This window comes from Tiliqua scincoides, chromosome 5 (assembly GCF_035046505.1).
Source record: "Tiliqua scincoides isolate rTilSci1 chromosome 5, rTilSci1.hap2, whole genome shotgun sequence".
Classification (NCBI taxonomy): Eukaryota; Metazoa; Chordata; class Lepidosauria; order Squamata; family Scincidae; genus Tiliqua; species Tiliqua scincoides.
This window is the reverse complement of record NC_089825.1, coordinates 66,736,882-66,760,958: the sequence shown is the minus strand read 5'-3', so window position 1 is coordinate 66,760,958 and position 24,077 is coordinate 66,736,882. Positions and strand designations below refer to the sequence as shown.

The window sequence follows — 24,077 nt, the reverse complement described above, 5'->3', positions numbered from 1 at the left end:
GGTTCGTGTTTTTAATAGTAACTGAATTGTATTGGTTTTATGTTTTTTTTTACATTGTTAGCTGCCTTTAATCCTCTTCAGTGTAGGAGAAAGGCAGGATGAAAATTCTGCACAAACAAACAAACAAACAAACAAACAAACAAACAAACAAACAAACAAACAAATAAAGCTCCCTCCCCCATCTTGCTGAATCTTCAGGGACTCAATGGGCCTCAAAAAGAAATCATGGTACTTGTGTTGTTCCCCCTTAGTTAAAAAATACAGTTTATCTGATTCTTACTGCTGGGAACATCAAGAAACCTTCAATTTTTGATGTTATTTATTATCAACAACTTTTTTGGTGACTGAAGCCCTGCATTTCTTTTATGCTTTTCTTTAAACTATAGAAACCAAGACTAGAATAACATACCATTATCCTACCAGGGCACTGTCCCTTCCAAGACGTGAGTGAACTAGTACTCAAGCCTTGTTGTCACAAATAACAGATGAACCATTCCTCTCTCTTCAAAAAAAAGAAAAAAAAATCTCTAGAAAAATTCGCATTGCAAGGAAAACTCTAGGCTTCTCTCTCTGGTAAGCTTGCACAATGAGGCAAACCAAGATCAGCTCTTTAACATCCTGATTAGGACAGGAGGAAAGGCAGTAGTGGCTCCATTGCAGGGATGATTTCCAACAAAGGAGGAGGAGGGGTGAAGGTAGGACTGAGGCAGATTTTGCAAGATCCAAGATGGCATCCCCAAGGGAACAGGTAGGAGGGGCTATGAAGAACATCCTGCTGCACCTCTATGAGGGTGCCACAATACCATAAGGCCGTGATTTTCAACCTTTTTCATCTCCAAGCTCACTGACAAGACGCTAAAATTGTCTTTGTAATCTGATCCTGCATATTTATCAAAGAAGTATTTATCTGCTTCATTTGGTTGGAGAGATTGCCTATCTGTTCTTTCATCTCATTTCTAAAATCTTGGCGCTAAAATTGTCAAGGCACACCACTGTTTTTCTAACAATTGACAAAGCACACCATGTTGCTGGTGGGAAGCTCACATCGCCCAATGAACTTACTGATAAGTGACCCTCCCGCAAACTCCCATGGAACTCTTGTGAACCATTCGCAGCACACCAATGTGCCATGGCACACTGATTGAAAATCACTGTCCTAAGGTGTAATGATGCCCACTTTGGGAACTCCTGGTTTAAGCCTAGCAGCCAGGACTGGAAATGATCTCTAGGCCAAGACAATCTTCACACATAAATTATCCCTTATCTAGCCTTCCCCCAGACTACATCCCAACCTGACTTGCATGGTTCTTCTCTATTTCAGCTGACATGAGGTTACTGTAATTAACCAACTACCCACATCACAGTCCATAAAACCCATTTTCTTTTACTTTCTTTCTCCTTTTCTTTGGTTAAGTTTCTGCCACATCTCTGCATTTTAATTGAAATTGCCACTGAATATAGCCTAAGGCAAAATTTCAAGGTGAATATGGAATGTCTTCTCAGAAGAACATCCAAGATTTTTTAAAGGGAAGCAAAAAAGAGTGTTAATAAAAATAGCTGAGTTCCATAGGGGTTCTACCCCTGCACATCCCTACCTGGAATCCACAGAACACATCAATGCACATAATAATCTGCATTGATGTTTTGCTGGTGGTCCTTGTGGAACTTTGCAAGTCATGCTGTGCTATGGATGGCAGCTGCTTCTCATCTGTAATTGATGACTTATTGGAAGTCTGGGTTTGGTGAAAAAAAATTCTCCACAAATGCAAGAAAAGGGCCCAGAGCAGGGGATGAGGCCAGATGAAAGTGGGCCAGATGTGTGTATGGGGAGTTGTGGAGGGAGCAGATGCGCTACCATGGGGGTGGTAAGCCATTAGTTTCTCCTCCTAGCTGGTCCAGAAAAGGGGGCATAACCTGGGGTGTGCTGAAGTCACTAAGCTTGAGTTGCAAGTCAGGTCGCGGGTCAGCAACCTCATGACTCAACTCGACGCATGAGTCATAGCATGCGGTTGTCGTGACTGGGTTCATGAAAAATTTTGAGTCTTTTAGTTTGAGTCATTTCAAGAAATGAGTCAAGTCACAAGTCACTTGTACAGACCACTAACTCCTCCAAATGCACAGGTCTTCCTAAATCTGCTACTCCAGCTATTGATTGATTGATTGATTGATTTTGATTGATTGATTGATTGATTGATTGATTGATACAGGTATTTATATACCGCCTTTCTTTGGTCGTCAGATTTCTCCTCAGACTTTAATCCAAGGTGGTTTACATAGGCAGGCTGTTCTAAACCTCCGTAGGGATTTTTACAATTGAATAGTTCTCATCTTTCATAGAACTCCTCGTTCCAGCTGGATTCCTTCCCGGTCTGGCCTCTCTCTGGCCCTTCGCCTCCCATGCTCCACTTCACGGCAACTTCTCTCTGCCACCGAGGGTCAGCTCATCAGTATAACAGCATGTCGTCAGTTCTCGGGTACTTCCTGTTGTTTCGAACTGGCAGCCTCAGATCTTCAGGCATACAAGGCGGCAGTTCTACCAACTGAGCCAGACCTCCTGCCCTGGCCTGCCCTGGCCTATATACTGAAAGGTCAAAGAGAAAGAGCTTTGGGACTCTTTGTGGTCTGATGTCTTGGAGGTGAACAAACTGGGCTGCTAATTTTTCATCACCTGATTACTCAATGCTTGGGGCCAGTGCACAAGCATGTTCATCACTCTTGGGATGCATTTATTTAAAAGATGTATACCCCACCTTCAATTGTCAATTATACAGGGATGTTTACACATACATACATACATACATAAATGCTACAATCCTACACATGCTTTCCTGGGAGTAGGCCTCACTGAACACAATAGGATTTCTGCACAGACTTGCCTAGGATTGGGCTGTTAGATGAACTATTATAATCATATATCAGATAAAAGGTAATAACCTTTTTACCTCAAGGTAATAACTTTCTCAACAGTAGGATAAAACATAAAAGAATTAGTCACAGTTTAAAAAAATCTGGAGAAACAAAAAAGTGTTTGCCCAGTGCTGAAAAGATGAAAGAGCAGGTACCAAGTCAATGGCGTAGCTGGAGTGGGGGCAGAGCACCCACCCTGACAGGGAGCCTCAGCGGGGCAGGCTAGCGGCCCCTCCCTTCGGAGTCATTCCCGGCGGGGGGGGGGCAAAATGGAGTCATACAGCTCCGTTTTGCCCCTCTGCCCCTTTGCCCCTCTGCCGGGAATGGCTCCGAAGTTCAGAGAAAGGTCAGGCTGGGTGCTCTGCTCCCCCTCCAGCTACGCCACCTCACCAAGTAAACCTCCCTGGGGAGAGCTTTCCAAAGGCATGGGAGCCTGTTTGCTCTCGACACCCAGCAATCAAGGCTTACTGCTTGTAATTGGTAGTTTGCCATGGTTTACCCTCCTCCTTTGTGTATGCAAATGATTCCTATGAGAACCAATGTCTTGAGAAGTCATTCAATTCTCCTTAGCCTTAAAAAGGGGGGAAAAATATGTTTAAAATGAAAGGTGTGATGAAAAACAAGTTTGCAGGTGAAAAATTAAGGATGATTTCTGCCTTCAAAGAACATAATCAGCCTCTGCCTTCAAAAGAGAAGCTGGTATTAACAAGACCAATGAAATTCCAATGGGTAGAGCCCACTCAAATCATATGCACAGCAGTGGCAAATGTTAATATCCACATTTGGATTCTGCGGGGTGCAGCTTTGTGCTGCTGCAGCTTCATGTGCCCAGAGATGATGAACTCCACCTGAAATGCCAAGAAATTCCAAGATCTTTACAAGAAATGGATTATTGATGCAAGCCATGGGTGCCAGTTTCTGTGAACATGGCTTTATTAGTGCCTCGGACAATTACTGCACAAAACTCTCGCCACAATAAATTTCCAGCAAACTGAATGGACATTTGCAACTAATAGCTCCTTTTGCACTTAATGAGTTAATGAGGACTGTTTAGCTAAATCCAATGCATTCCCTTTGAAAATGGATTCCACTCTGTTATGATGTGCTGAGCATCCTTGACACAAAGGTATTTGGGAAGAGACGAGTGTTTAGCATAATACTGAATAAATCCATTTCTAATCGCCTTCAAGCAAACTGGGAATATTTATGACAAATTCTGAATCTGATGTGCAATAAGTTGCTTTGGCCTGAGTATGCTCAGCCCCATAATATGAAATGAACTGTATAAGCTGTTTTACAGTGCTGATATAAATAGATATGTATTGCACAGTGTTAATAAGTATGCATTGTTTTAATAAACATTTAGCAAAATTATTAGAAGAAGCTAAGAGATGGAACAGAGCCATGGCTGTCTGCCATCACTTTTCACTAGCATTGCACTTTGGTTTATATAGTGCTTTGCAGTGGTGTAGCTAGCGGGGGGCAGGGGGGCAGTCTGCCCTGGGTACCACCCTTGGGGGGGTGTAACACTACAAATGCCCCAACATCGCTAACACCATGAAGGTTAGGAGTAGCCCCATCATGCTATATACCATTGGATGCAGAATTTCCAGCTGAATGCAATGCAAAAAACCTGATTGAAATATCTCCTTTCTATCAAAAGTTATGGCCAAAACATCGGAAACAAACAAATGCATTGAACCCTATGGAAAATGAAACTGAGCCATATCACGCATTTACTTGCGAGTAGGCGAACTTGCCATAGTTCTTCAGAAAAGGCAGTCTGAGAGGAATCCAATGACACCAGAATGGTTCCTATCCAATGAAAGAAGCCCCCAAAAAACACCCGAGAAGGAAGTCCCTCCCTCCAAGCAGAATGTATTGAGCCCTATGGAAAGCGAAAGTAAGCCACACAGTTGCATTTACTCGCAAGTAAGCAAATGTGCCTTGGCTCCTGGTCAAGTCAGGCAAAGAGGAATGCAAGGCTAGCTGCATGGTCCCCATCTAATGAAAGTGGAGCTCAACAAATATGCCCGAAGCCCCCCCCCCCCCAAAAAAAGAATAAACCAGAGGCTTGAGCTGGTAAGGTGGGCACTGGGGAGGGCTGAAAATCTCACTGATTTATTTGTGTGTTTGTGTGTGTGTGGGGGGGTGTTACTGCAGGCAGCAACTCCCCCAAAGAATAAAACAGAAGCTTGAGCTGGTAAGGTGGGCACTGGGGAGGGCTGAAAATCTCACTGCTTTATTTGTGTGTGTGTGGGAGGGGGTGTTATTGCAGGCAGGCTACAGAGAAAATTCACTTGGTGAAACAGGGCTGGCTTCCCCTTATTTAACGGATTTTCTTTAATTTAATTATTTATAATTATTTTATTTTGCTTGATGATGTCACTTCCAGCCATGACATCACTTCCGGTGGGTCCCAGACAGATTGTCATTCTAAAAAGTGGGTCCCAGTGTTAAAAGTTTGAGAACCACTGCCTTAACTCAAAACAGGCCAATGAGACATCCGGGGGAGGGTGGTGGTGGTGGTGACACCCTAGTGACCAAAATTCTCGAAATTGTGGCTTTTAGGAATAATACCATCATGTTATATACCATTTGATGCAGAATTTCATCCATTGCTTGTGGGGAAATATTCACTGCATTTATTTTTCTGGCCATTATTATTATTCATTCCATGTCATGACTATTACTATCTCTGTCTCACCTACCTCACAGGGTTGTTGTGAGGACAAAATAAGGGGAGGAACTATGTACACCATCCTGAGCTGCTTAGAGGAAGGGTGGTATAAAAAGTGAATTAATTAAACAATACAATTATTAATTAATTATTATTAATAAATTGCTTGATTAATTAATTAATTAAGTCATATTGGGTGACAGAAATTTTTGGGCCTCGGGTGTCAAATGACCTAGCTACGCCTCTGGTGCTTTGTTTGTGTCTTTCTGTCCTGCCTATCTAGAAGGCTCCAGACAGCTTATTGTCTGTCCTTTTCCTTCACTCTCCCTCACTAGGATGCACAAGCATGTACATTGGTTGATTACTCAACATTTGATGAATACAGCATGACTGACCATAAGGAAGAACTGTAACAAATGATCAGAGCAATCTCTCTCTCTCTCTCTCTCTCTCTCTCATGCGCACACACACACACACACACACACACACACACACACACACACACACCCCTCTGATATGCTTCTACCTACCCTGTGCACAAATATGCATGTGTGGATAGTGCACACACATGCAAAATGAACGTAAAAATAAATTGAAACAATCAAGCAGGCTGGGAAAAACAGAATGGAGTGGGGAGACAAGGTTTCCCTTCTTTTGTCCAGCAATGAGAGAGGAATAACCCCTGAACTACTCATGTCAGACATGTTTTACCTGGTTGGCTGCATGACCCATTAGTAATTTTGGGAAGTTTGGAACAAACTTATAACATACCATGATCCCATCCTACATGTAAAATATCATGATTTAGTTGATCCTGATAAAGAAGTTATCCTGTTGATATTTGATTTTTTTAAAAAAAAAATTATATGGAAAACATTTTTGAAATAGAGCAATTCACTTAATTTTTATAAACATTTTCATTGAAAAATCATGTTCCTCAATTTTTTTCCAAGTTTGTGTGTCTGGCTGTTCTTGCCCCATAGTATGAGTGAAATACATGCTCACATATATATTGGACTTGTAAATTCTACAGGCTGCACTGGCTCTCATTGCCTCTGTGATCAATGTTCCTAATGATTATGGTGCTTCGTCTCTCCCACCAGCTGTCTTGTCTTCTTGCTTCTGCGCAAGGAACTCTGGGACTGGTAGATCCTGAGCTCCTTGTCACACAGGCAAGCACAAATCTCACTGACTTTCAAATGACAGGCCTAGTTTAACTGCTGCACAAGGACAGTCTCAATATTCTAGAGAAGGGCTCCACTGCTCTGAATGTTACTTGTTCCTTCTAATTGGCTCCAACAAATCTTACAAGATCTGGAAAACAAGAACATGGATACAGGAAGTAATTTCCATGAATATTCCCAAGTATGGCCTACAATTTTTCTCCATTTAATAATGGGGTTGGACCACACCCACCCCATGCTTGAGCCTGTCTGGTTGGCAACACTCTTGTCCATGGAAGACTTAGCTGGTGTGGTAGATATCTTGACATATGCAGCACACACCCCTTTGGCATGGCTGCATCGGCACTGGAACGTTGAATAAAATGGGGCCCTAAGCCTCTAGTCCTTGTGTTGAGTGAGAAATGATTCAAAAACCTTCCCCCCATGCCATGAACGTAATCCTGATTGCCTACCTTTAGCTGCTAATTGTGTCCTATGGGCAGGCAGAATGGGGGCAAAATTGGCAGGGGGAAAGTGGCAACAGCCGAAATAGTCTTTGGAGCCCAGATCTACCAGTCTTTCCAATGCAGAGCTCAGGTCTACCTGCCTGCCAGGCATTGGCAGCTAGATATGGCAAACCCAACACCCTCCTCTCTAAAATCTTTCAAATATAGAAGATCATTGCAGGAGATTAATCTCACTGTATTTAGGCTCATACTAGAATGGAAGGTGTCCCGTTTACACCAAAACTGACTTTTGCAGTAGCTGCAGTCCTGCAGCTGTGTCCCTGAGCTCCTCCACACTCCTTCATGGTTAGTGAATCCACACTTCAAAGAGCTACTGTAGTAGGTCGGTTTCCTCCCAGTTGTGACACTGCTAAGGGAAGTATGTATACCTGGGCTTGGTATGTATGGTTTGTGGCAGTAGTTGCTGCCATGTGCCCACGGTAATGCCCCCAGCATCCCACGTAGGCAGTCTGGGTCAGATTGTAAAATGTAAGATCCCAGTAAATTTCTGAGCCCCCTTCTTTGGCTCCTGGGCCCCCTTTCTGACCCTGGGCCTGGGCACAAATTACCCCCTTTACCCTACTCTCCTAGGCCCTGGCCTGAGGGTCCTGCATACTGTGATGGGGGTGCAGTCGCAGAGGCCTCCTCAAGGTAAGGGAATGTTTGTTCCCTTAGCTTAGGACATGTCTCTATGGTTTGAACCTTCTATAACTCACTTGTGGCTTACAATCTTGTTGCTCAGCTGAATTGTATCGCAACCTATATATGTGATGTCCTTGCCTTAGTCAGTCCCTCAGTCAGTCCTCTTGCCTTTTTCTTTTTGGAGTGTCTGTCTGAAGTCCCAATAAAACTGTGCTCAGCTTGCCTTTCCTGACTCCAAGTCTTTGTTATTTAATTTCCATGACATCAGTCAGGAAGAAGGTTCTTCTAACCTAGAGTTCTCCCTAATGTGCTCTACATACAGGACTTTACCAGAGAATAAAAAATAAATGTAAACAAAAGAAAGAAAGAAAGAAAGAAAGAAAGAAAGAAAGAAAGAAAGAAAGAAAGAAAGAAAGAAAGAAAACATATTATTGACAGTACTGACTTATGGTTTAATGGCCTTTCTTTCTTCCAGGATCCTGGAGAAACTAAAATCCACAGTTTTCTGGGAGGAACTAGGGATCTCTAACAGAACTATTAGCACCATCATCAAACTACAATTGCCATAAGTCTTTGGAAGAAGCCACAACTCCCAAATTGTTATAAAGATCTGTAGCAGTGTAGAAATGCCAGAGTAAGAGAAAAATCTCATTTCTATTTACAAGTTTCACTTTCTCTCAGATACCATAAAGTGAGCCAAATTTTAATAAAACTCTCTGGATTTAATTTCATTTTAATGTGAAGATTAGAGAAATTAAGACACACACTCACACATATGCATATGCCTACCAGTAGTCTCTCGTGGGTCAAACTTACTGTGCATTCAATGAAGCAAAGAATAGATCCAAATTGTTTTTAAATGAATAAGGCACAAGCTTAATGTGCTGGAATCCAATTTCTTATCTTCAAATCTTTATAAGTTTTGGCTTGCTGTAATTGACCTTCTTCATTTCAACTACTATTCAAATTAGGTCATCATATATAACAATAAGACTTTGCTTGGGTTTTTTGCTTGCTGTAGTGAAATGTAATGCAAGAAATGAAATCTGGATTCATTAATTAATCTCTTTCTATTAACCCAAAGTAGGCATATTTTTGCACTTGTTTCAGTTTTAATGGGGTGAAGTTTTCTGCTGTGAGTTGGTGAACAAAGATGAAAGAAAGTCCCTTTAAATGTTGATCCAAAGCATATATGAAAATATTTGTGTTTGAAACGACTGGAAGAATTATTTGCTAAGTTTTCCATTAGAGCTGTGGAAGAAGGTTCTCCCATGTCAATTTTCAGGCTGAAATTAGACCTTTTGGGTTGTAGAAAAAGACCTGGAAAAGGTGAATATCTTCACGATTTTCAGGAAATATTGGCTGCCATTGTATCCTTCTCCCCTGGTCTGTCATGGACTGTCTGGTCATGGACTGTCTTAGCCAATTAGGGATCAAAGAGTAAACAGATTGATGCCTGTTACAATGGAACAAATGATACAATGGAACAAAATGAACAGTGCAATCCTGGGTGTGTCTGCTCTGAAGTCCTGAAGTGCCTATTACAGTGTTATTCAAACTGCGAGACGCGGCTCTTTAGAGCGGCGTCAGGAACTCAAAGGGGAGGCGCGCGACGTCCTTCTGTCCGTCGTATGCGCTTTTTTTAAAGCAGAAGAAACAGGAGTTGCTCAGCTGCGAGAGTGGCTGCTGCCGCCCCGCCCTCTTCCGAGCATGCTTGGCCTGCAGTCCTTAACCCTGGCTGATCCTTGTCTGGTTGGTTCCTAGTTCCCAGCCTGGGATCGCTTCTCATCAAAGTGAAATCTCTCTTTTCAACCCCTCAAGGGGTGTGGAATGCACCAGGCGACACCATGGGGGGGGGGGAGGTAATACCAAAGGAGAAGAGCCAGAAATTTACAGAAAGAGCCATTTAGTTATTTGATTTTTCTCTGTAAACCGCTTTGTGAACTTTTAGTTGAAAAGCGGTATATAAATACTGTTAATAATAATAATAATAATAATAATAATAATAATAATAATAATAATAATAATAATACTGGCCAGCCCTACCAGCAGCCAGGTCTACTGGATGAGTCGACCTGGGCTCTGCATTGGGAAGCCCAGTAGGCATGTGCTCCAGAGCCTCCTCTGCTACAGCTGATGGGAGGGGGAACCTCAGTCATGGGTATAGCTACTGGGTGGGTTGGACCCCCCAGGTGGGTAGACCTGGCCCCATAGACAAAAAGGCAGGCTCTTACTGAGATCAGGAAGCCCAGTAGACTGAGCTCGAGACTTTTCCAGCCATTGCTGCTCTCCCCCTGCCCCATTTTGTCCTCCCTGCTCCTGTTCCATCTGCCCCCATTACCACCTTCTCCCTGCCCTGCACTGGGTGATGCCTACCCTAGTGACATCACTGAGGTGGCTATGGTTGCTCAGGGATGAGGCAAAAACACTGCACATAGAGTCATACTCTTCCAAGAAATTCTTGTGCCAAAGTCCCATTGTATTGGACCTCTCCTTTTGTGCAAGATGACTTCCCTGTGAATTCCCCCCCCCCCCTGATTTTTCATGGCTTTGCAAGAATTTGCTTCTTATTTGTGATTGCAAATTGGTCTTTGAGCTGATTGCTTGTGTCTTATGGGTTCACATATGCAATTTTAATCTACAATCTGAATGCTGACTTGTGTACTTTAAATTAGGATATGTGCCTGATCGTGGAAAATTATTCATTCATTCCTTCCCTCCCTCCCTCTCTAACCAAGTCTCTGCCTGTTTCTGCTTGCGCATGTGTACTTCCGTAAGGAAAAAGTCTTGGATGGCTGGCTGAAAGGATGAAACCTCAACCATAAGAATGAGCCATTTCCCATTGTTAAAAAAATATTTTTTAAAAAGATGTTATTTCTTCTCATTTTTATACCTCTCTATTTTTAATACATTGATCCCTCAGGATCCCTCAGGCAGGCTGCTGCATTTTTGAAGGGATAATATACACCCTAATAAATACTCACTATGCAAGACATCCAGCCCGCCTCCTGTTTCTGCAAACTGAGAGAGAAGTTGGGTTTGTACTGATGTGGTGATGACTGAATGTCCTGCATAGTGAGCTGTACCCCAGACTGACCACCTACGGAGTGCAGTTGCCATATGGCTGAGTTGCCACTGAATTTCATTCCATTCGAAATTTGGAGGTGAATTTTGGAGCACCCCACTCCAATAGAGAAATGTCCAGGGAGGCAAAGGAGAGTTTTGATTGAGACTAGTGTTACCCTGCACATGCCCAATCTCATCTGATCTTGGAAGCTAAGCAGGGTCAGGCCTGGTTAGTACTTGGATGGGAGGCCACCTGGGAATACCGGGTGCTGTAGGCTTATACCGTAGTCTTTCGAGTCTGAAGGTTGCCAACCAACCAGCAGAATTTCTCATGCAGTGCTTTTCATGTACAGTCAGCTCGCATCTTTTGTGAGGGTTAGTTTCTGAAAGCATGTAATGGCGTATAGTCAAAAATTACCCTTAAATCCAAAAATACATATTGTTTCTTTAAAAACCTAAATCACACTAGTGCAGCCCAATCCTATTGGGCTGCCCTACTGGTGGAACTAGTTTTCTGATAGTACTGGCTGCCATAAGGCAGCTGTAAAGCACGCTCTAGCAGGTAAGCCAGCGGGGGGGGGGAGCATGGGGGAGAGCATAGAACAAGGGTTGAAAGGTGGCAAAACTGGACAGGGAGGAATGGGGTGGGGAAGCTGTGGGAGGAGGTAGATCTGGTGGTGAAATGCACATGCTGGATTCTCTTCTCCTTACCTGCAGCCTCCCAGTCCCCTTTCTCTCCTCAGACTAGAACCAGCAAATTCTCTAGTACAGGTCCAAGAAGACCCATTGTGGGGCAGGAGGTTTACAAAATGAATCTGTTTGAAATACATGCAGGGCCAGCAAGGGACAAAGCCAGGCATTGTCAGGTTTCCAAGTCTAGGCAATAGACCTACTCCAGCATGAATATCACCAAATGATTAGCATTTAAATCCTATTTCCCTTCAGAAGCAGACTGCTCCACCCCACCCCTGCTGGATACAGAATATGCTTTTTCAGCATGGTTGCACTGGCAAGGGGAGGGAAGTACAGGTCCAGCCTATTTATACACGGATTTTTTATAAATGGTTTTGGTACAACACAAATGGCCCCTGCAAATGAGAAGGAATGTGCTGATCCCTGGAGAAGAGGAAAATGCACCCTTTTAAAACCAGTTTAAAACCCTTTTAAAAACAGTCCTTTAACAATAGCCTCCTTAACGAGAGAGAGAGAGAGAGAGAGAGAGAGAGAGAGAGAGAGAGAGAGAGAGAGAGAGAGCAGCTGGCTGACAATCCATCAATCCTTCTCTCCCCAGCAGATCCCTCTCTTGCCCCTGAGCATGTGAAAGAAAGGTTATAATTTTGCATTGGTCAAGGGAGGGGCTGAGTGAAGCGACTTTGTAAGCTCTTGGAGGACGACTGATTGATGGATTGTCTTAATAATAATAATAATAATAATAATAATAATAATAATAATAATAATAATAATAATAATATTACAGGTTAATATTACAGGTCAGATAGAGGTTAAAAGAGAAGATGTTTCAGACCTCATTGATAAATTAAAGATCAATAAGTCACCGGGCCCTGATGGCATACACCCAAGGGTTATTAAGGAATTGAAGAATGAAGTTGCAGATCTCTTGACTAAGGTATGCAACTTGTCCCTCAAAACGGCCACGGTACCAGAAGATTGGAGGATAGCAAATGTCACGCCTATTTTTAAAAAGGGAAAGAGGGGGGACCCGGGAAACTATAGGCCGGTCAGCCTAACATCTATACCGGGTAAGATGGTGGAATGCCTCATCAAAGATAGGATCTCAAAACACATAGACGAACAGGCCTTGCTGAGGGAGAGTCAGCATGGCTTCTGTAAGGGTAAGTCTTGCCTCACAAACCTTATAGAATTCTTCGAAAAGGTCAACAGGCATGTGGATGCGGGAGAACCCGTGGACATTATATATCTGGACTTTCAGAAGGCGTTTGACACGGTCCCTCACCAAAGGCTACTGAAAAAACTCCACAGTCAGGGAATTAGAGGACAGGTCCTCTCGTGGATTGAGAACTGGTTGGAGGCCAGGAAGCAGAGAGTGGGTGTCAATGGGCAATTTTCACAATGGAGAGAGGTGAAAAGCGGTGTGCCCCAAGGATCTGTCCTGGGACCAGTGCTTTTCAACCTCTTCATAAATGACCTGGAGACAGGGTTGAGCAGTGAAGTGGCTAAGTTTGCAGATGACACCAAACTTTTCCGAGTGGTAAAGACCAGAAGTGATTGTGAGGAGCTCCAGAAGGATCTCTCCAGACTGGCAGAATGGGCAGCAAAATGGCAGATGCGCTTCAATGTCGGTAAGTGTAAAGTCATGCACATTGGGGCAAAAAATCAAAACTTTAGATATAGGCTGATGGGTTCTGAGCTGTCTGTGACAGATCAGGAGAGAGATCTTGGGGTGGTGGTGGACAGGTCGATGAAAGTGTCGACCCAATGTGCGGCGGCAGTGAAGAAGGCCAATTCTATGCTTGGGATCATCAGGAAGGGTATTGAGAACAAAACGGTTAGTATTATAATGCCGTTGTACAAATCTATGGTAAGGCCACACCTGGAGTATTGTGTCCAGTTCTGGTCGCCGCATCTCAAAAAAGACATAGTGGAAATGGAAAAGGTGCAAAAGAGAGCGACTAAGATGATTACGGGGCTGGGGCACCTTCCTTATGAGGAAAGGCTACGGCGTTTGGGCCTCTTCAGCCTAGAAAAGAGACGCTTGAGGGGGGACCTGATTGAGACATACAAAATTATGCAGGGGATGGACAGAGTGGATAGGGAGATGCTCTTTACACTCTCACATAATACCAGAACCAGGGGACATCCACTAAAATTGAGTGTTGGGCGGGTTAGGACAGACAAAAGAAAATATTTCTTTACTCAGCGCGTGGTCGGTCTGTGGAACTCCTTGCCACAGGATGTGGTGCTGGCGTCTAGCCTAGACGCCTTTAAAAGGGGATTGGACGAGTTTCTGGAGGAAAAATCCATTATGGGGTACAAGCCATGATGTGTATGCGCAACCTCCTGATTTTAGGAATGGGTTAAGTCAGAATGCCAGATGTAGGGGAGAGCACCAGGATGAGGTCTCTTGTTATCTGGTGTGCTCCCTGGGGCATTTGGTGGGCCGCTGTGAGATACAGGAAGCTGGACTAGATGGGCCTATGGCCTGATCCAGTGGGGCTGTTCTTATGTTCTTATGTTTTTTTTTTAGGTATTTATATACCACCTTTCTTGGTCGTCAGATTTCTCCTCAGACTTTATTCAAGGCGGTTTACATAGGCAGGCTGATTAAATCCCCATAGGGATTTTTACAATTGAAAGAAGGTTCTATCTTTCAAGAACCACAACAGTCCAGATGTTTCACTCTGATCTGGTTTCACATTCTGGCCTCCATCCTCCCATGCTCAGAGCAGATGGAATAACTCGGCTCAGCTTGTCAGCTGCTTCAAGGTTGCACGGTGCCAGTGGCCTTGAACTGGCGACCTTCGGATGTTATCTTCAGGCCAATGGAGGCTCTATCCTCTAGACCACACCTCCTGCCCTATCTTTCATCACAAAGGTAATCAAGGCTGTTTTTAAATCACTGAAGCAAAGAAACTTTATTTTAAAAATTGATTTGCTACAGTGCGCTTTTTGCCATCCACATGAGTACTTGGAATGGAACCCAGGCGAATAATGAGGCTCAACCTGTATAGGTTTGGAACATGAGAGAAAGGTGGGAACTGAGATGACTAATGGAACAGCAGGGTCATCCTCCCATCTCATGTTCATGGTGGGGCACATACTGTACAGACGTTTTCATTGAGTTTCACAGAGCCACTGCCAATATGAAGAAAGGAGGAATATAAGCAGTTTAAATAACAACTACAACATGCTGTATGAGGAAAAAGTGGATGTTCCTGCTTTGATCAAGCATGGACGCAATTCTCTAAGGAGAAGAGTGTCAGTGAGCCTAGCAGTGTGTCTTGGAGGCGAGTCAAGCGGTCCTACAATTACTTGTCCTTCGAATCCACTTTTTGAGTGGATGCCACTGATAGTAACTCACCCAATGACTGTGTCTGTGGTGGTGTCTGGCTGAATCTGCCACATCTGCCTCTTTCTCAGATTGCTGTCTCCTAAAGAGACAAAGACTTAAAAGAGATGGGAAGTCAAAAGAGCCCAGAGGGCAAACTGTGAGGAGAGATGTGAAAAGCCAGTTGCTGTTAAAGAGCCACTCACCATCATTACACCAAATGAAAGGCCGAGTTCAATTTAGCAGTCAACTTTGTGCCCTCTCTTAACTGCTGCCCTATAAAACCTACATCAATCTCATTGGCAGTGGTTGCTGGTGAGGGGGGAAAAAAGGAAGGGGAATGACATGTCAGATGGAAAAGCAGAAAGCAGCCAGGATGTGCAAGTGGGGAAGGCAGTGTACATTTAGTGCTGGCTCCAGGATTGGGGTTGGGGCAGTGGACGCCATTATAGGAAGCAGCAGGGCCTCTCACACTGCCTGGGTTCTCTGGCCCAAGTGAGGATGGTGGCATTTGTGCTGGAATAGATCCGTTGGCTAGATGTAGAAGCCTAGCGATTGGATTCTATGCTCCGCTGGATTCTATGCTTTGTGCCAGGCTGATAAGCCTGACATGGAGTTCCTCAAAATAGCTGGCGCAGACTGGAGGAGACCCATTGTGGGGTCTGAGCTTTTCCCATGAGGAGACTCTGGCAGCTGCCATGGTGTCCATAGAATGCAGAGGTAGCTATTTTGGCACTACTGCTCCTCTGGGTGCTGGGCAGCTTAGGATTGGGCTGCCCAAGAGTACAAGATGAAGGAAGTCCATGTGTGCATCCTCTCCTTCCATCTCTCTATTTTTATTTTTATTTTTTTGGCCAAGTTCATCACTCTAAGAAGTGGAGATTTGGCAGAGATTTTTTTCAAGTACGTGTGAATTTTCAAATTCAATGTGGATGTCATTGCCATTGCCCGCAGTGCATTGAATCTACTAGTTACATCATGTACAATGCATTTTAGAATAAATTACGAATGAATATTGGATTAATATTGGGGAAGCAGGGTTGGAGAAGTGTGCCAACTAAATGTGTTTAAAGATGCAGTCAGACAGTAAATGGAGCCTCGCTTGTGTGCCTGGACAGAAGGATGAGAAAAAGGACAAGGAAAATACATCTATCTTCCATTGCAAGGTGGACATTTAAGTTCTTTTACAGAATACTAATTCAGGCAGAGGGAACTTCTACTTTGCCCTTCTTTCTTTCCTTGTTTTTCCATGGGGTTAAATTAAAATATTCGGGGGGGGGGGAGGGAGGGAGGGAGGGAGGGGGAGAGAGAGAGAGAGAGAGTGTTGTACAGTTGGATGCAGGGATTAACCTAGGACAGGGGTCGGCAACCTGCAGCTCTAGAGCCGCATGTGGCTCTTTCAGCTGTCTGCTGCGGCTCCTCCTGGTGAAAGTGGCAAACAGGGTAACAGGAGGCACCTGTGCTGGGAGGGCAGGCTGCTTCCCTCCGCCCCCTGAGTTCACTGCCCTCCTCTCCCTTCACCCCCACCTGCCCCACATTGGTTTCCCTTTTCAATTTTGCCCGCTCTGCAGGCTTCAGCTCCCTGTTTTTCCCTTCCCCAACTCTCCAGCAGGCTCAGCCAATCAGCATCCAGCAGGCTCCTGGCTTTTTCTGTTGGAATGGCTCAAGGCCCTTCACTGGCTGATCACCAGCCAATCCTGAGCTGCCCTCCTCCTCAGCCATTGCAAGCCCTTGCAGCCTGCCTTTCCTTGAACAGGTCTCCACTCAGTGCAAGGAGAGGCTTTTCCTCCACAGCAGAGGAGACATCCTGTGTGTCTACTCAGTAGTAAGCCCCATTACAGCAGATGAAGCTTACTCCCAGGAAAGGGTGCCTGGGATGGCAGCCTTGGAGCCTGCTGAAAGACAAGCGCAAGGACGGGTGAGTGGGAGCCCGCGCAGGTCTGTTCAAGAGTAAGCCCCCATGTAGTCCCTGGGCTACTCCCGGGAAGGTGTGCAGGGCTGTAGCCTCAGCCTCCTCCTGTGCAGGTCTACTCACAAGTAAGCCCCGCTGTAGTCAGTGAGGCTTCCTCCCAGGAAGGTGTGGAGGGCTGCAGCCTCAGCCCCCTCCTATGCAGGTCTACTCACAAGTAGTCAGGCTTCCTCTCAGGAAAGTGTGGAGAGGACTGCAACCTGAGAGCTCCAACCAACTTGTCTGCTCAGAAGTCGCGTTGTAGCCAATGGGGCTTACTGCCAGGATAGTGTGGAGAGGGTTGCAACCTGAGGGAGGGAGGGCAGGCAGGCAGGCAGGGCAGAAGCTGGCCTGTGGCTGTCCCCCCTTCTTCTCTTCCCCACCTCTGGAGTCTGTGTCCTTTTTTCCTTCCAGGAGGGTGTCTCTGGAAGGTGGGGGGAGTTCTTTAGTATCCATGTAAGATAAGCAGATGTCATAACCGACATATGTATTGGAATCCTGGAAGATCTGGTGAGGAGGGAGATGTGGTGTCAGCAGTGGCCCCTTTAAGGGTAAGGCCTGGGCATCCAGCAGAGTGTGCTGCACAGCTGCAGCCACTTGAAGGCAATAGGGCCCTCAGGGATATAACAGGCACCTGAGGAAGGGGGTGTGGGTTGTAGAAGGAGTGCAGGTTGGAGGTAGGAGAGGAGACTGACTGGGCTTATTGGTTTTGGCTTGGATACTCTGATTTGACTGACTTACTTTGGAATCTGACCTTGGACTGTGACTTGGCTTATTGACTTTGAACTCTGCCCTGGATACTCTGACTGACTTTGTGACTAATGGACTGCTGGAGACACTGGAGTTTGAAGTGTGGCTGCTGTGCCCTAGACCTGCTGAGGACCAAGGGGCTGCTGTAATGGTGGGAGGCTGCTGGCAGGAGAGAGGACCTCTGCAGGTTGAACAGGCGAGCTACCCTGGAGGTGGGGTCCAGCAGGATTGCAGGGCAGAACCAGGGCATTTGTTGGGGGAAAGAAGGGGAGCTAATTTGCTTAAAGTGGGCATAATTCTCCAGGCAGAGAATGGCCTTGGAATCGGGCAAAACACCATAGAGGACCAGGCGTCTGAAAACACAGGACAAGAATGTATGACAAAACTAACTAAAAGCTACAAGAGGGGGCTACATTATAAAAATGGGATCTATAAGAGCATAAAGGTAAAAAAAAAACTATATATGCAGTATTATCTTCATTTTAGATGTCAAAAGGGTTTTGTGGCTCCTGAGGTTTTTTTTCCTCTGGAAAACGGGTTCAAATGGCTCTTTGAGTGTTTAAGGTTGCCGACCTCTGACCTAGGAACATCTAAAACTGCCTTCTGCTGAGTTAACATTCTTTCCCAGTTCCGTTACCTGAGATCCTTTTAAATTGGTAATGTGAAGGACTTTCTCCAGGGAAAACATGTACTCAATCACTTAACTACAGACCCTTCTGGAGGTACTGAACCCAGGTCCTCTTTGGCACAGCAGAAATGAGGAGAAGCAAGTACATGTGAAAAAGAAAATGTGAGTAGGTTGGAAAGGACAGCTAGCACAATCTACACATCTACTCAGAAGTAACTCCCATGGAGTTCAATAGGGCTTACTCCCAGGTAATGGTGTATATTAAGATTGCTGCCTTCATTTCTCAGCAGTTTTACTATAATAATAATAATAATACTTTATTTTTATCCCGCCCTTCTCCCAAAAAGGGACCCAGGGCGGCTAACATATAAAGCAGATTAAAACATAATTTCACAAACAGATAAAAACATATTAAAAAACACATTAGCAGAACCCATAAAAACAGTAGTCAGAAGAGTCAGAATAAAAGAGCATAAAACAGCAGTTCTTAGAGGAATCGGGCCTGTAAAAAAGCAACTAAAAGATATATAAAAGATGTTAAAAAGGCCATAACGTCAGAAGGCTTGGTTAAACAACAAGGTCTTCAGGCCTCGCCGAAAGGTCTCAAGAGAGGGAGCCATTCTCAAGTCAAGGGGACTTGAATAATGACCACCATTATTTTTGCTAGTAGTAGTTGTAGCCATAATAGAAGTAGGAGCAGCAATATTTATTATCCATGAATCATGGACTATAATGTAACTTTTTTAAAATGTAAATTGTGCTTAGTAATTCTTTTTTATTCATCTATAGAGCAATTCTGCGAATTAAGTGATGGCCCAATCCTAACTAAGTTTGGTGAAAGAGGGACAGTGTTCCCCCCCCCCCTTTGGCTTATGGATCTACTTACCATGAAGGAACGTACAGGAGCTCAGGGACACAACTGCAAGACTACAGCTGCTGCAGAAGCAAGTTTTGGTATAAGATAGCAGGGCCTCTGAGAGGAATTTTACCAGGGGTTACAAAGTTTCTTTTGGGCCCCTTTGCAAAGAGGGAGGGGTGAAACAGAGCTGGGGAGGGTGGTGGCTGGCAAGCAGAACAGGGGCAGGGAGGGGCGAAACAGGTTAGGGGGAGTGTAAAGACAGCTGGAAAAGTCTTTGGATCCCAGGTCTACTAACCCATGTGGCATCAGTAGTGTCCCCAGCACGGGAGTGCAGACAACAAGTCTGAGTAGATAGGAAAACATAAGATCCCAGGAAATTTCTGGGCCCCCTCCTTTGGCTCCTGGGCCCCCCTTTGGACCCTGGGCCTGGGTACAAATTACAGATTTTTTTTTAAATATTCACAAGTTTGGATGTATTTTATATTGATGCTATTCTTGATGGTGAATATTTTCTTCACTTTGTTGGGTAGGATCATTCAGGAAAAGGTAAATATGTTTTGTAACATGAACTTAATCAGAGTGCACCTTGTATTCTAATAGCATTTCAATGAAAATGGAGACTGACTAAATGAAAATGAATATAAATATAAAACTGGAGGTCACTCTCACTTGGTATTGGTTTCCTGCAGTGGTGTAGCTACAGGGGGGTGATGCGGTAAGTATTGCAGGTGTGATGGCAAGGTGGAGGGGCTGCTTACAGGGTGTATTACAGCATCTGCAGTACTTGCCATCTCTTCCTCTCCCATTGACCAATCCATTCAAATTTCTTCCCCATTACAAAGCATTACTCATACACAGCATGAAAAACTTTTCTGTTTTAAAAGTTGTAAAATCACATCTGTCTATTTTCTCACACTTCCCTATGCAAAAGTCCATCAATTGCTCTCTCTCCATCTTCAGGAGAACAACATGAAACTGCAAACACTTTTGTAGTGCAGGCTGCCTGGGTTGGTTGGGGAACATAAGAAGAGCCCTGCCGGATCAGTCCAAAGGCCCATGTAGTCCAGCTTCCTGTGTCTCACAGTGACCCACAGTGGCTTCAGGGAGCACACAAGACAGCAGACACAACCTGCGTCCTGGTGCCCTCCCTTGCATCTGGCAATCAGAGGCAGCCTGCCTCTAAAACCAATAGCTTGCACATACCTACTAAGACTTGTAACCTGTAATGAACTTTTCTCCAGAAATTTGTCCAATCCGCTCTTAAAGGCATCTAGGCATGATGCCTTCGCTACTTCCTGTGGCAAAGAGTTCCACAGACTAATTACATGCTGGGTAAAGAAATATTTTCCTCTGTCCTAACTCTTCCAACACTCAATTTTAGTGGATGTCCCCTGGTTCTGGTGTTATGTGAGAGGAAAAAGAGCCTCTCTCTATCCACTCTGTCCATCCCCTGCATGATTTTGTATGTCTCAATCATGTCCCCCCTCAGGCGTCTCTTTTCTAGGCTGAAGAGGCCCAAATGGTGTAGCCTTTCCTCATAGGGAAGGTGCCCCAGCTCAGTAATCATTTGCACCTTTTCCATCTATATCCTTTTTGAGATGTGGCAACCAGAACTGGACACAATACTCCAGGTGTGGCCTTACCATTGATTTGTACAACAGCATTACAATATTAGCTGCCTTATTCTCAATGCCTTTCCTAGTGATCCCAAGCATGGAATTAGCCCTCTTCACTGCCACTGCACATTGGGTCGACACTTTCATCGACCTGTCCACCAGCACCCCAAGATCTGATCTGTCAGACAGCTCAGAACCCATTAGCCTATATGTAAAGTTTTGATTCTTTGCCCCAATGCTCATGACTTTATACTTACTTACATTGAAACACATCTGCCATTTTGCTGCCCAGTCTCCCAGTTTGGAGAGATCCTTCTGGAGCTCTTCCCAGTCTCTTCTGGTCTCCACCACTCAGAAACGTTTGGTGTCATCTGCAAACTTGGACACCTCGCTGCCCAGACTGCTCAGCTCCAGGTCATTTATGAAGAGGATCAAAAGCACCTGTCCCAGGACAGATGCTTGGGGCACTCCACTTTCCACCTCTCTCCATTGTGAAAATTGCCCATTGACACCCACTCTCTGCTTCCTGTACCTCAACCAGTTCCTAATCCAGGAGAGGACCTGCCCTCTAATTCCCTGACTTTGGAGTTTTCTCAGTAGCCTTTGGTGAGGGACCGTGTCAAATGCTTTCTGAAAGTCCAGATATATATTGTCCACGGGTTCTCCCGCATTCACATGCCTGTTGACCTTTTCAAAGAATTCTAAAATGTTCGTGAGGCAAGACTTACCCTTACAGAAGCCATGCTGATTCTCCCTCAGCAAGGCTTGTTTATTCTGGTCAAGTCTGAGGAAGGGCAAGAGTTGGAGCACTCGGCCCCTAGTTTCTCTTCATGACTACACTGAACTCCAGGCAGACTCCTTCTACTTATATGTTCATGGCCGAGGTTAGGGTTTGAAATGGGTATTTGTGGCTTACAGTGCACCTGCTTTGAGTTTCTGTATCTTCTAGAATAGTGATTCTCACTCCTTTAGCACCAGGACCCACTTTTTAGAATGAGAACCTGTCAGGATCCACCAGAAGTGATGTCATAACCAGAAATGACATTATCAAGCAGGAAATTTTTTAACAATCCTAGGCTGCAATCCTACCCACATTTACCCAGGAATAAATCCTATTGCCAATCATTGTTAAAAGCATCTTCATAGTAGCCTGTTGAAAATACAGATCTGTAACATTTCCCCAAATGCAGTCACATACCATGGCAGCATCAAGTCTAATTTATTAAAAAATAAATTATTGAAATAAGTGGCAACTCACCTGAAATTGGCTCATGACCCACCTAGTGGGTCCCATTCACAGTTTGAGAAACACTGTTCTAGAAGGCACAGACATGACCACAGAATGTATTTACAATTGAAATAATCTGATCTAGCCTCCAGTGAAGGCAAGTAACAGACCAATCAACTTTAATGGGAACACTGCGAGGCCTGGAGTTAGAAAGGCAATTGAAAATCCATGTGTTCTGCTCACTTCAGCAAATTATAGGATGGAGAGGAACTCCAGTGAGGCTGTGTGTGCTTCTTAAGCACAAGGAAATCAGTTAAAACAACTCAATTAGAAAGCAGCAAGCAATGAAATGTCTTAATTAAAAAATTACTACCATTGTAGGAAGACGTGTGTTTGTTTGCTTTTGTTGTGTGCTATTAGCACAGACAGCAGTGTATAGGAGTCATTAGGGCAGGGAGAATCTTCTCTGTGTTTGTAACATGGCAACCCTAAGAGAGCAGTGAGCCCTGAGATGCACTGTGTAAGTACAATTATATTATCTTGGGAAAAGAGAGCCCTCCGAAGGGCTCCACGAGCTTTAGAAATTGAAAGTGGAGCGATTGTGCTCCACCTCCGGTTTGTGATCGCAAACCAGAAGTGGGGCACAATTGCTCCACTTTCAATTTCTGATGCTTGGGGAGCCCTGTGGAGGAGTGTGCAGGGCTCTCTGCACCACTGGGAGGGTGCTACAGAGACTGGTAAATACATGCCAGTCCCTGTGTCCCTCTGAGTGACATGATCCTGTGGATAGCATTGCTGCCCCCCCCGCTGCCTTCCCCACTCCCCCACAAGGACTTACAGTGGTTCTCAAGCTCCCTGAGACCACTCCCGGAGCCTCCTGCTGGCCTAGAGTCTCCAGCAACCAGCAACAACCTCTAGCCAGGTGATGATTAAAACCAATCTTGGAGACGCTAACAGAATCTCCAGGAGTGTTCAATATTACATTATCTTGGGAAAAGGAAATCTTCACAATTAACTTCCTTCACAGTTGGCAACTGAAGGCCTAAGGAAAGGAGGAGGCAGGGTCCTGAAAGGATTTGTTGGAAAAGTGAAGGAAGGGATACCTAGGAAGGGAAAACTAGAAGAAGGAGTGGTCCAGAGGAATGAGGGGAAGAGGAAATAAACCAAGGGATAAATATTGGAGATGAAGGGGAATTGGGAGAGAAAAGAATGGGCAGAGAGGAGAGGTACATATTGTCAGGGAGCTGCAGAAGTGAGGAAAGTTGAAAGTCACGTATTGATTTTATTTAACAACCTGGATCTTTGGCTATAGATCTTTGGAAGGGGTTCATTGTGCCACAATGAATAGCCTTAGGCCATTCCTGCTTTGCGCATTCTTCTGGTGCGTATAGGTTCTCATTTTTTTCACTGACGTTGTTTGAATTTAATTTAGTGTATACTGGATGATGTTAAAAGTCAGAAGAGAGAGTAAGTTTCATTTTGTTGTCTTAGCTTTTTGCCCAAGAGCATGATGTGGTTGCTACGCACTACTCCTGCAAGGGGATTTAGTGAAGCAGTCTCACAGCAAGCGAGTTCAGGAGAAGACTGCATTGCAATGTATTCTGATGCCATTTCATTCAACTATTATTCCAAGACACAAAACCTTTCCCTTAAGGTACCATAAAAGCCACTTGGAAGTGTCAGCCCTGTCTGTCACCCCATCTGCAACATCACAATCCTCACTGCTGCCGATAGCTTAATAGTCTTAGAAAAGTTGGGTTGAACTTTATTGGAGTTCAGATGAAACAATTTAGCTCCAGACAACACAAGTGGGATCTCAGTGCTGTGGAGTCTGGAGGTGTGTATATATGTATCTCTGAAACCCTTACAGATTTACATGGTAGCGGTGGGGTCCAGGCTGAAATGAAAGCACCAAACTCATACTAGGCAAGAGAAAGATGCTCCTTGGTGGGAGATGACAGTCACAAGAGAAGTGTTTTCTGTTGTGGATATGAAGGAAGTGGCTATTTGCTGGGAGTGAAGCAGTAAGTTGTTGTTGGGTGGGGGTGGAGCCAGTG

The 24,077-nt window shown here is 44.6% G+C and overlaps 1 pseudogene; it reads left to right on the top strand.

The window, feature by feature from the left end:
* The first annotated feature begins 11,128 nt into the window (after positions 1–11,128).
* LOC136655013 (5S ribosomal RNA) lies at positions 11,129–11,242 on the top strand (annotated as a pseudogene).
* The last annotated feature ends 12,835 nt before the right edge of the window (positions 11,243–24,077 follow it).